The sequence below is a fragment of the Lampetra fluviatilis genome, chromosome 3, assembly GCF_964198595.1.
Source record: "Lampetra fluviatilis chromosome 3, kcLamFluv1.1, whole genome shotgun sequence".
In the NCBI taxonomy this organism is placed as follows: domain Eukaryota; kingdom Metazoa; phylum Chordata; class Hyperoartia; order Petromyzontiformes; family Petromyzontidae; genus Lampetra; species Lampetra fluviatilis.
In genome coordinates, this window is record NC_136277.1 from 8,904,972 (window position 1) to 8,917,351 (window position 12,380).

A 12,380-nucleotide genomic window follows, 5' to 3' on the forward strand; every position below is an offset into this window, starting at 1 on the left:
TCAATTCTGAAGATGGTCACCGGATTACCAGTTATCATTTATCAACCCTACTCGAGAATAGAATCACAACCAGGGGAGTGAGACCCTGCTGAGATGAGCATATCCAAGCTTCTCACTGCTCCTGTTCCTATCTGCAGAATGGAATAAAATCCTAGGGGACACGTGATCCATGAGTGCTCATTTTTGTGGTTTCTGGACAAGTTTCACCATGATCTTTAGAAGACTAGTGAGGCAGCAGATAACCTTGCGGATGTCAGAGATTTAATTTAATACAAAATAAAGGGAATGTTTATAGATATTTCAAATCTGTTCATTGTTCAAACATGTAAATGGAACTTCCCTCTTTAATATTATACATAATACATAAATTAATATTATACCATTAAGTTTACATTTTGTGTGATGAGTCATATCATCTCGCAGAGCTCTACATGAAAATTTTAACGAGCCTCTCCCCGGATGGCTCGAACATCCCGGACTCCCTACAGAGACCCATGGAGTGGAGTACAAGGAACGTACTGGCTTATGTTCAGATGTACTCCGATCCGAGTGAGTACCATACCCACACGGCTTGTGGCACATGCCAGCACTTTGGAGGTAAGAGTTGGTGGATCACCAAAAAATTTGTGAAACTACTTACCTGTGGGTGTTGAGGTCATGATCTCTTTACTCGCCAGTGTGCAGTAGTACAGCAAGTGGATTAATTTTGATCTCTACAAGGATTGAGAATGTAACTCAAGAGTTGTAAAGTTGAGCTCAAACGTTATTGGGGGGTCGACTCTGTGGTCGCTAAATTGAGTACTGTGTTTTGGGAAATAAGTTATCTTATTGAGATACTGTCCTCCTCTGCCAAAGGAATGCAGAATTTCCACCGTGAGCTCAGGGTTCCTAGTGAAGGGGACCACTGTCCCATCGTCCTTGAAGCCGGATGACTTGAGTCAATGGACTCAAGTTATCTGGCATGTGCAAAACCTTGCACGTGTGGGTTTCCATCCAGGTACTCTAATTGTCTCCCACATTCATAAACACACATTCATGGACATGGTTAAAACATCCGAATATGCAGTAGGACCACAGAGCTTTGTCATTGGTTGGCGCCAGTTCTGGGTCCCTTCCCGCTTGTCTGTGAGTTTTCCCGCACCTCTGCGCATGTTATAATTTCTACAGAGTTTTAAGATATAATTTGCATGATGCTATGTAAAATACAAATATTCTTAACTGTAATTTTATTATGCTTGTGAATTTTGCCTTATTATCCACTTGCATCAGTGGAGACCCCAGCAGGTTCCTGCATCAGATTTCCGATGCCTGGAGATTGTGTTAAAATCGGTGTCGATGCTGACTACAAAATATCATACTTAACGTGTTGTTGGGTATGTTGTGTTAATAAATTACAGCTACTGAGTGTAAAGTAGTCTGACAATATTATATGTATACTATATTGATAGTCTTGTTTGTTAGTAATGCCTGGATAGTTGAGGCTCACACAGCTTACATGTAACATGTTCGTAAAGAAATGTCTAAGATCGCCGTCAGCGGAAAGGATTCACGATTTTGCTTGTGTTTGACATGAGCCAAAGCTCACATGGTTTATACAATCTCACTGGGTCTGTGTCACCCCATATCTGCAGTGCTGCTCTACAGTGGGTGATGCAGTAGACTACTGTAGCTCCTATGGTTTACAATTGTTAGGCTCTTAGCTCCTTTACCTGGTAGAGCGCACACAAAGTTAGTAATGGGGATTGTGCTAATAATGGACATACAAGGTGAGTACTGGACACAGGTTAAGTGATGGACACACTGAGTGAGTACTGGGCACACCGTACTGGGCACACATGTTGAGTACTGGACACACAGGGTGAGTACTGGACAAACAGGGTGACTGCTGGACACAGGTTGAGTACTGGGCGCACAGGTTGAGTGCTGGACACACAGGGTGAGCACTGGGTTGAGTGGAGGGATCTCTGAGTCTGGTTCTTCTCTGTCTGGTTACAGTGCAGGCCCTCGTGGACTGCGGGGGTATAAAGTACCTGCTGGGCTTGCTCAAGCATCACGCCTGCCAGGGCCTCATGCTTCGCTTCGTGAGTCTCCATGGGGGTTAGGGGTGAGGTGGTGGTAGTGTTAGTGGGGTGAGGGTCTGGTTGGGCTGTGGGGTTAGATTATCAGAATCTTTATTTATCTTAGAGAAATCCGATGAGCTATGAAAATGTTTTCACAGATGTCCTGTAGGGGTGGACATTGGGGAGGAGGGTGGGGTCTGAGTTAGTGGGGTGGAGGTGGGGTTCGTAGGGTAGGGGTGGGGTTGTAGTAGGGTTGCGGTTAGTGGAGTTTGGTTAATGGGATTCGGTAAGGGTGGGGTGGGGGTGGTTTGGGGGTGTGGTGGGGCCCTGTGCATGGCTGCTGGATGCTGCTGGACTCTGATGGGGTCAAGACTGGCACTGAGCAGCGATTTCAGTCCATTTCAAATGTATATAACTCTACAAATCATCCCATTTCCTCATAACACTCCCTCTATTCCTCTCAAACTCCTATTTAGATGAGTTAGAGGTAGCAATAAGGAGGGTTGGGGGCTCGTTTTACGATTTAATATTAGGCATCGATTACACAAACATATACACTTAAGCTTTCAAATGTAGCCGATGCACTCTGTCTGGACTCATTTCAGGAATCCAAAAACACACTGAGGTACGCGGTTTCTATTCTCGCGAACCTGACCATGGAGCCAGAGCTGAAGTCGTGCTTCCATCAGGAGAGGGCGGTAGACGTGCTGGCCTGCTACCTGGACGTGCCCGATGCTCCCTGCAAACTCTCCGCGCTACACAACCTGGCCAGGGTCGCCACTGAGCAGGACCTGGACATTATCTGCAATGCACAGGGTGAGGAGGGGTAGGCACCAGGCCCAGACTGGCCATAGGGCAATCCTGGCAAATGCCTGGTGGGCCGGTCAATTCCGAGGGCTGGTGGGGGCTGGTCTTTGGGGGGAAATTGCAAATGTGATTAGAGGATTTTAAAAAAATGTAAATAATTTAATGCCTCTAATGTGTATGCTTCATTGCTTAGTTACGCTCTCAGTTGGCATTAAGTCCCATATTTGGCAGCCCCAAAGATTATTCCTCACCGGCCCATTTGTTTTTTTGAACCACCCCAAAAGAGCCAATGAGATCGCACAAACAAATCACACTAATATGTCACATTGCAAATCTAGCTAGTATACAGTTTGTCACACAAGCCATAAAAAAATGCCCAAAGCCCGATTTTTGGCCGGTGTATTTACAAATGCCTGGGCCGATTTTTTGTCTCAGTCCGTCACTGGCAGGCACAAAGAGTACGTTGCCCAGTTTCTCTGCAGAAGCTGGGCGACGTACTCTTTGATTGCCTCTTTCTATAAAAGGGACTCGGCTGAAATGTATACATTTTACATTGAAAGTCTTGCAGCCCCATCAATGCAGACCCATTTCTGGTTCATTCGTGCATCTTCATCGATCATAATTGGGGAAGAATTCAGAAGAGGCTGCATTACCAAGCAGTCCTCGATTTCCCTCTAATGCTGTGGTGGGAAACCTTTTTTCTGCCAAGGGCCATTTGGATATTTATAACATCATTCGCGGGCCATACAAAATTATCAACTTCAGCCTGTTATATTTGGTCAAACATTTAATTAACTCACCCCTAATGTGATGGCTGGAACTGCTTCTCTTTGGTGAGTCGTGTGATGTTTGCTGGTATTGATAATGTTGCTACTCACAACTGCTTTTACAGGTTTGCGCCTAGATTTATTGAATTTAGAGTCCCGCCTATGGTTGCCTTGGCAGGGCCAGACTAAATTATTTTGCGGGCCTTATACGGCCCGCGGGCCGGTTGTTCCCCACCCCTGCTCTAATGTAACTCAAGTCTGAACATGAATTCACATGTAAAGGCACTGCTGAGTTTAGTCTAATGTCACCATAATAATAGATGATAGAATAACGGATCACAAATACTGCAGTTGCAATTCACTTCAGTATAAATATACATGTATTTGTGTATGTTTAAACTACTTGTGCTGCTACATGTTCTGCGAGCACCCTCTGTGTGTGCTGCGGGTCCTGTCTGTGTGTGATACGTGTGCGCCGCTCATGTCCCAACACCAGTGACGATTATATGTCTCAACCAGTCCTGGACCTCCCTTAGGTCGACTCAACCTGAAATTACTACCTGGTGCGGGGTGTAAACATTGCCACTCGGGAGACAAAGGCAAACAGGCATGTACCGTGCTGGCCTTCGTAGGCGTTCGCTAACAGCACTTGCCCCAAAAATCTGTTTCGGCTATACAGAGGATTTTTGTCTATGTGTGAGTGGTGACTGTGTGGACTGTTACTGCTGTAGGAGCCATCTCGCTGCTGACGGACATGGTGAACCGACCCTCACATAAGAACTTTACGGCGCTTGAGAACATTGTGTATCCGGCTGTAGAGCTAGTGAAGATTCTCACCTTGGTCTCCATCACGGCTGGAATACGCAGGAAGGTAAGGCATTGCGCTTCGTTCCGCTGACTCCTGCCCAGGCAATATCGGTCAGTCTCTTATTCAGATGAGAGCCCATTGAGCAAACATTGATCTTTTAGAAATAGAGAGCTGAGGGAAGATAAAATGTACAGGATTTGAAAATTGGAAGATGCAATGTTCTGTATAAGGGTACAAGGATTAAGGAAAACATATAAATTGTGACAGATAAACAGCAACTGGTACTATAATTCAATACTGTATTCATTCATCATGCATAGTCAGCAAAGGACCGTTGCACCAAATGCATGACCTCTTGCGAGAGCATTCGCATACACTGCTCTTGCTGCCATACCAGTGTCTCGAGTAATTTGTTTGAGTCACGCATCGTGGTGGGGGCGACCACGGGGGTGGCGCCATTCCTTAGAGGGTCGCAGTCCACTTCGAATGTCAATCGCCAACTCAAGTGCGCAATTTGCTGGAGTTTGCGCATCGAAACGGGCCACGTGTCCAAAAGTGACAGCCGTCTCCCTCGAACTAAGCTCTCAATCGCTAGGAGACCGGTCGCAGATGCATAGGTGACATTCCCGATGAAGTCCAACCATCGGATGCCAAGAAGGCGTCTTTGGCATCGTATGTGGAAGGACTGCAGCTGATCCAAATCAGCTTGAACCAATGTCCAGGCCTCTGTACCGTACAACAAAACTGACAAAACACAGCACTGGTAGACTCTCAATTTGGTGCCCAGACTTAAACGTTTCTGGGACCAATGCGGTTCACAGCTTCATGCACTTAATAATATTAGCTGTTCAGCTGATTGATACGTGGATTTAAATAAAGTAATTATGTATTTCTAAGTATTGTTACTACAATTGTTTAACATAATTTTCAAGTGCAAATACAGCATAATATGATTGAGAGGAAGAGGATTACTCGTCCCTGCTCACACTACACACGGATCTCTCCGGGTAGAGAGGGGGAAGATGACTCGTCGCTGTTTTGCCCTCAGATGTTGAAGCCGGGAGCCGAATTGGAGGAAGAGGCGCTGCAGGAAATCCTCCCCGAGGTGAGACGGCTCCCAGGGCTCCCGTAGCTCCACCAGTCGGGCATCAGCAGTCATTAGTGGAGTAATGTGTAATTACGATTTATTTACAAATGAAGCAGTTGAAAGTATGGAAGAGATGTTAGAGGAACTTTCGAGTGCAAATAATACAGCAGCACTGGCAATAAATATAAGTGGTGACATACATGTATGTATTCTAATTTCAGTCTTGATTAATCGGGGCTGGTGATTAACATTATTTGTATTATCAATTAGAACTAATGATGCATCTATTAGCCTACAGGCATGGTAAGTGCGACACTTGGTCATAGAATTACGTGGCCTAACACGAAAAAAATATTATTAATCATGTCCTGTGTCTCTAAATCTCAACTCTGGTACTCTCTCTCTCTCTCACGTGAGTGCAGCTGAGAGAGAAACTGAAAGTCGAGGCTGAGAAACGTGGTGAGGAATCCTATATAGTTTGTGTGTGTCTCTTGCAATCAAGCATTGTCACACAACTATCAGAGAGCACTCAGTGTGTATCACTTACAATCGGGAATAGTTTTTTTTTTCCTTTTTTATTTTATGGTTCTTTCGGTAAAGTCACGTAAATAGAAAAATTATGATAACAATAAAAGAATAAAAATAATAAAACATATTTTTCTTTTTTTATTGTTATTATTTTTTTTCTATCTACGTGACTTTACCGAAAGAACCAAAGAATATGAATTCCTGCAGTCAAGAAAGTTTTAAGTCAAAATGTTTTCCTTGTGTTTAGTTTTTTGTCCTTTCCCCGCACCTACGACTAGCTAGGTTGGCTGCATACGGTGCGAAATAAGTTCTAGATACATTGGCACACAACTATCACAGAGCACTTGGCGTGTAACACTTACAATCAAGCATTACTTTTACGGTTACTAAGTGCTGGTTTACCTGAAGTAGTAACGCTTATATTTCATCTGTCACAGCTAATGTGTTGTGAGTGTTTCACAGTCCAGTGTAGTGAGTCTCTTATAGTGAGTGCAATACGTGTCTCACTCTGTGCGGGGATTTCTTACGCATGCAGTTAGCGCACTCCTCAACTAACCTGACCACCCACGCTCATGACCAAGTATGTGAAGAATATCTAAACCGGTTCTGTGCCTCCCCAAGGTTGACTCGATAGTACAGTCTGTCATGGACAGCAGCACAGGGGAGACAAAGGTGGTTGTGCATGGTGCTCATCACACCAGCCCCTCGTGGGCCATGCCAGCCTCCAGAGGTGCACGCGAACAACACTTTCCCAACAGTCTGTGCAGTTATTTATGGGTATCTTTGTCATGCGGTGTTTCACAGTGTGAACGTTATGCCTCACAGTGAGTGAGTGTTTCACAGTGTGTGTGAGGGAGAGTTCAGTGAGTGTCTCACAGTGAGTGAGTGGCGCTCTCCCTGCTCACCCAGACTCGAGTGGGGAGACATCGCTTTGAATCTCACTGTCACAGTGAGTGTCTCACATTGGGTGAGTGAGTGTGGGAGTGCCAGTGAGGGAGTGTGAGTGAGTGAAACTGTGCCGTCTCACCCAGACTACACGCTCGAGTGGGGAGACATCGCCGTTCACCCCACGCGCCGATCCGTGCAGAAGTGGCCCAAGGCCAGGGATGGCCGAATCTACATTCCCTACAAGGTGTCCCTCGCCTTCTGTGAGTGGCCTCCTGCGTCTTGATCCCCCACTCATCCTCACACTGTGCTCCCCCTGCTGGATCCCCCCACTCACCTTCACTCTGAGTGTCCCGCCTCAAGGGGTCTCTCTCAGCATACATGTGTTTAATTCCGTTTTTAGGCATAGATTTCTCACTGTGTGTTTTCAAATGTCACGTATTTTTTTCCCAAATTCAAACAAATATGCGTAAAGTCGTTGCGTGTTTCACGTATTTTCCTCGGGAATTATGGTTCACTGCTTCACACGTGTGGTGGTTAAAATGTACACCTTTAATTCCTTGTTTCACTTCCATTGCAAACATAATCATCCACGACCATGTTATTTCATTTATGCATACATATTTGGTGAATGCTGCAAAAATTTGTTCCAACAATTGATCCTGCTTCTTTGATCATGTCAATGGTTATAGCATTTTATGCAGGAGCTTTCTCCATCTTCTTACTGCAAAGCTTCGATTTTTTTCAAGTGTGAGATTTGGAACTTACTCCTCTTCGTCTGAAATACATCTGAATCATGGGCTATATGAGATTTGCATACACATGCAAGGGACACCAAGAGGTGAACTGCCCTGTGGTCCACCCTTGCTCACCCTTGCTCACCCTTGCTCACCAAATGGCTCTCACTAACTGTGCTGCTCTCACTGCCTGTCTTTGCTGCTACTCTACTGAATAAGGTCACCAGGCACAGTGTCTTGTTGCGTCTCCTGTAGACGACAGCGACGTCAAGAAGATTGAGGAGGCTGCGTTGGAGTTTGAGAAGAAAACGTGTGTCCGGTTCATCCTACGCTCTGGCGAGACCGACTACATCTACATCCATGCGTGGGATGGGTGAGGCACGGATACACGGACATACAGAGACACGGACACGACAGAGACATGACGAATAGAGAGACACGGCCAATACAGTGACATGGACACAACAAAGACACAGCCACTCCAGAGACAGAATCGTGGAGGGGAGTAGAAGCAGGGGATGGGGTCAGGGCGGGGTCACGGCTTGGGGTTCATGATTCATGAGCTCCAGCAGCAGCGGGGGCCAGGGATGCTGAGGCCATTAGGGTCCAGCACCACTGAGGCCTATAGCATCGGCAGGGTCCCAGTGAACCAGGCGCATACAGCGTGAGTCAGCAGTAGCTCTTACAGTTATATCCATCTGTCACGAGCATAAGGATCAATTTGAATAAAATATTTGCTCCATCTCTACGATTATACTCGTGGAAGTGACCGTCTTAAAGAATCTGAACTGCTGTTGATTTGATGTTAATTTATCCGAGTGCATTCCTAGGTTAAATATATTGTTTTAAATTACATGTAAAAATGATATACAAAGAACAGATAATATAATTAATAATTTATGTATGGGTCAGATTGCGAAAGTTAAATTTCTGTCATCATCATGCTGTAACTACCATCGTGAAGCTGTAACTACCAGCAAAACGTACCTAATTGTTAAATTATATTAATTGCTCTCCAACACACCAGAGCAGTGCGGAAGCAGTAATACATTGCCATGTTTGTTTACGTGACAACTGTAATAATTGGCTGTGTCGGCCAGACGAGTTATGACACACATTCAACTCTCTCTAGCTGATCCAAAAATCAATAATGAATTATAATATTGATTCTGAAAGCCTACGTGTTAAATTAAACATATGGATATGATGATACAGAAAATGAAGATCGGGTGGACTGGAAGCTCTAATGCTATAGAGGGCTATTTAAGCAGAGGAGTTTGAATAGTCACATTCAAGGTCTTGTGTCTGTGTGATGAGTTCTGAGTGAATGGGGCCCGGTGCTCAGGCTGGTGTTTTCTCTGTGTGATGAGTTCTTGAGTGAATGGGGCTTAGTGCTCAGGCTGGGGTTGTCTCTGTGTGGTGAGTGGTGAGTGAATGGGGCTCCGTGCTCAGGCTGGAGTTGTCTCTGTGTGGTGAGTGGTGAGTGAATGGGGCTCCGTGCTCAGGCTGGGGTTGTCTCTGTGTGGCGAGTGAATGGGGCTCCGTGCTCAGGCTGGGGTTGTCTCTGCAGGAATTGGTCGTTCCTGGGCCGTCAGGGCGGGGACCAGGCACTGTCCCTGGAGCCCGGGAAGGTGACCAAGGGCGTCGTTCTGCACGAGTTCATGCACGCGCTTGGCTTCCACCACGAGCACTGCCGTAGCGACCGCGACGACCACGTCTGGGTGCTGAGCGACAACATCGATCCAGGTGGGGTGCGGGGAGAGCTGATGGATGCACATCTGCAGCAGTTGGTGTCTGGACCTGATCTAAGCCTCCTCTGAGTAAATTGAACTCAATAAAGTATTTTCCACAATGTGCTGTCATCTCAACTGGAGAGACATAAGTCATAAGGAGTGAAGCTAATCCACCCCCTCAACATGTGCTGTATCTGCTATACTGTTTTTCATCATATGCCCTTGTGTATACAGCTTAACATTCATGATATAAAATCAGTTATGTTTTTGTGCCTTTTTAATCTGATATTTTGTGTGTCCAGATACCTTAATATCTTTTTCATACCTGGATATAGCTTATATCTATGGGACTTTTTTGCCAGTATCAAAATGATGAAAAAATAAGAATAGGCTTTATCCTTCAGACAATAAAACAGGTGTTAAGATGTTCAAACACAAAATAGATACCTATTGCATTGTCATTTAAACTGATTGGCCTACACGTTGCATATATTATAAGAACATAATTTGTTTGCATATTTTGCCACAAGTATGTGTGGTTAATGCAGACTCGATGCATTTAAATAGGTTTATAGTTGGTGTTTGAACATCTTAACACCTGTTTCCGTGCCAGAAAAGGTAAAACCTATTCTTAATTTTCATTCTTTCATACTGGCAAAAAAGGTTTCATGATATACTGCTCATCACACATGTTTTTGATCATTTGGATATAGCTTAAAAACATGAGCCGTGTATAAAGGCTGCATCATCGCTCTGGCCCTTTTTCTGCCTTTGCCATCGCCTGGATTGTGTCAAGATGCTTGGGGGACAGAACTGTTCACAGACTTTGACAATGCCAATGATGCGGTCCCCTTTATGGAAAGCCCGATCGTGTTGACCTTTACATTAGCTAGCTTCGACCCAGTGGCCAGCACTACGGGTATCCAAAACGTTGGCTACAGTACCGCACTGTCTCCTGTTTCTGTGACTGGCCAGGCAGTTGAAGCCACAGACAAGTTCACATTGCTTGGGCCCCGACATCCATTGACGGATAATCATCTATAGTGGGACAGCTCGATAATTTGTGGCAGTGAAAGTGGTTGAGTCTCACCACAAAACTACGAATGTATGACAAACTGCGTCGTGCTCATCGTGCTCTTATGGGACCAAGACATGGAGGCTACGGGAAGCCAATGCGTCAAGCTGGGAGGTGTCCCACATGTAATGGCTCAACTTCGTGACTAACGACGCAATGACAGCGTCAACCACGTGACCGTCGAGAGGCAGTTAAACTCTGTTCGGCCATGTGAGATGGATGCGGAGAAGACCCTGTCCGCTAACGAGTCTCTACAGGCTAGTAAAGAGCATTCTTTCTACGAGAATTTCCAATAACGAGCAATTTGAATTTAGACCCACTTTTTCCCGAAACAAGCAAAATGTTCGCTTAGCGAGCTGAGACCGTGGCGGAACCGGGCGGACAACGGCCCACTGCTGTTTGTTTACCAGATTTCTTGTGCTGTCTTCCCACAACCTGGCCATGAATAATAGCTCAACGAAGTGGCTTATCATGTGGAAATGTATATCAGCCAAATACTCTAAACGCGTGTTTCTAAATGTGGAGGGAAAAACTGGAGGACCCGAAGAAAAATCCACACGACCACAGGGAGAGAACATGCAAACTCCAAATATGCAGGTATCAGGGTCGGGATCAAACCCATGACCTCCTGTCTACCAGGCGAGGTAATTCATATATCGCCACTGCGGTACCCTGTACTCATACTAATGAGTGGGGGAGGGGGCCTCGTGGTGGCACTGTAATGGGTGGATGGTGGGAGGGGTGAGTGGCGGCGCCAATTAATTGCAGACTTTAATGAGGACAGGGAGTCGAGTTCCGTCTCGCATCCCCATATCGTGATTTTGAACCAAGCAACCCTGGTTTGATTCCCAGCCACTGCTAACACCATTGGCGAGTGATATTTAAACCAGCGGTCCTGCATGACTTGTGGTGCTCCCTCCCTCCGCTACTATATACCCTTCAACTTACATAAATCCCAGGCCCTTGCAAGAACTGTGTTTTTTTATGTGTGGTGTTACATTTGATGTTCTCGCTTGTTAAGTGAGATACGCCTATTCTCAGGTTTTTTCGGTAAAGTCACGTAGGTAAAAAACATTAAAATTAATGAAAGTAAAATAAAACAAAACAAAATAAAATTCACGACGTTTCGGAGGCAACACAAGTCTCCGTCATCAGGTGGGACCGTCACAGCCGAATTAGCTGCATCAAGTGAAGCAATGATTCAAGATGTAATCCCTTATAAGCAAGTTGAAGGGAGGTGGAGAGGGGGGGAGAGCTTATCAGGCTGTGGTAGCCAATGAATGGAAACGTATCGGGAGGGAGGAGGAGCGGTGATCAAAGACTGCACGCAGTGCTCAACACAATGAATGGAGACGTGTCGGGACGGAGGGCGAGCGGCGATCAAAGACTGCACGCAGTGCTCAACACAATGAATGGAGACGCGCCGGGACGGAGGGCGAGCGGTGATCAAAGACATCACGTAGTGCTCAACACAATGAATGGAAACGTGGCGAGCGGTGATCAAAGAACAATGAAGAGATTACTGTTAAACACTGTGGATGTTAACACTCGGTGAAGTAAATTAAAATAGTGCCTGTCAGATAAGATGGTCCAAAAAGTGTAATTAAGTCTTTTTTGCGTGGTTAATAACATCTTTCCAGTGATTACTGAGTTTGTACCCATCATCACGGTTGAAATTATGTCTGTGTTTGTATATTTGTATGGCTTCGTGTACAAACCTTTGATGGTAGCCCGGAGGTTTGCAGAGAACCTTGGTCTCGGAAAAGACAATTTCATGAGAGCCCGCCGAGTTGTAGCAATGATCGGCAACGGCCGAAGAATCAGTTCTGCCGTGTTTCAGATCTGACTTGTGCTCGCGGACACGATCAGCAACATGACGTTTTGTTTCTCCAA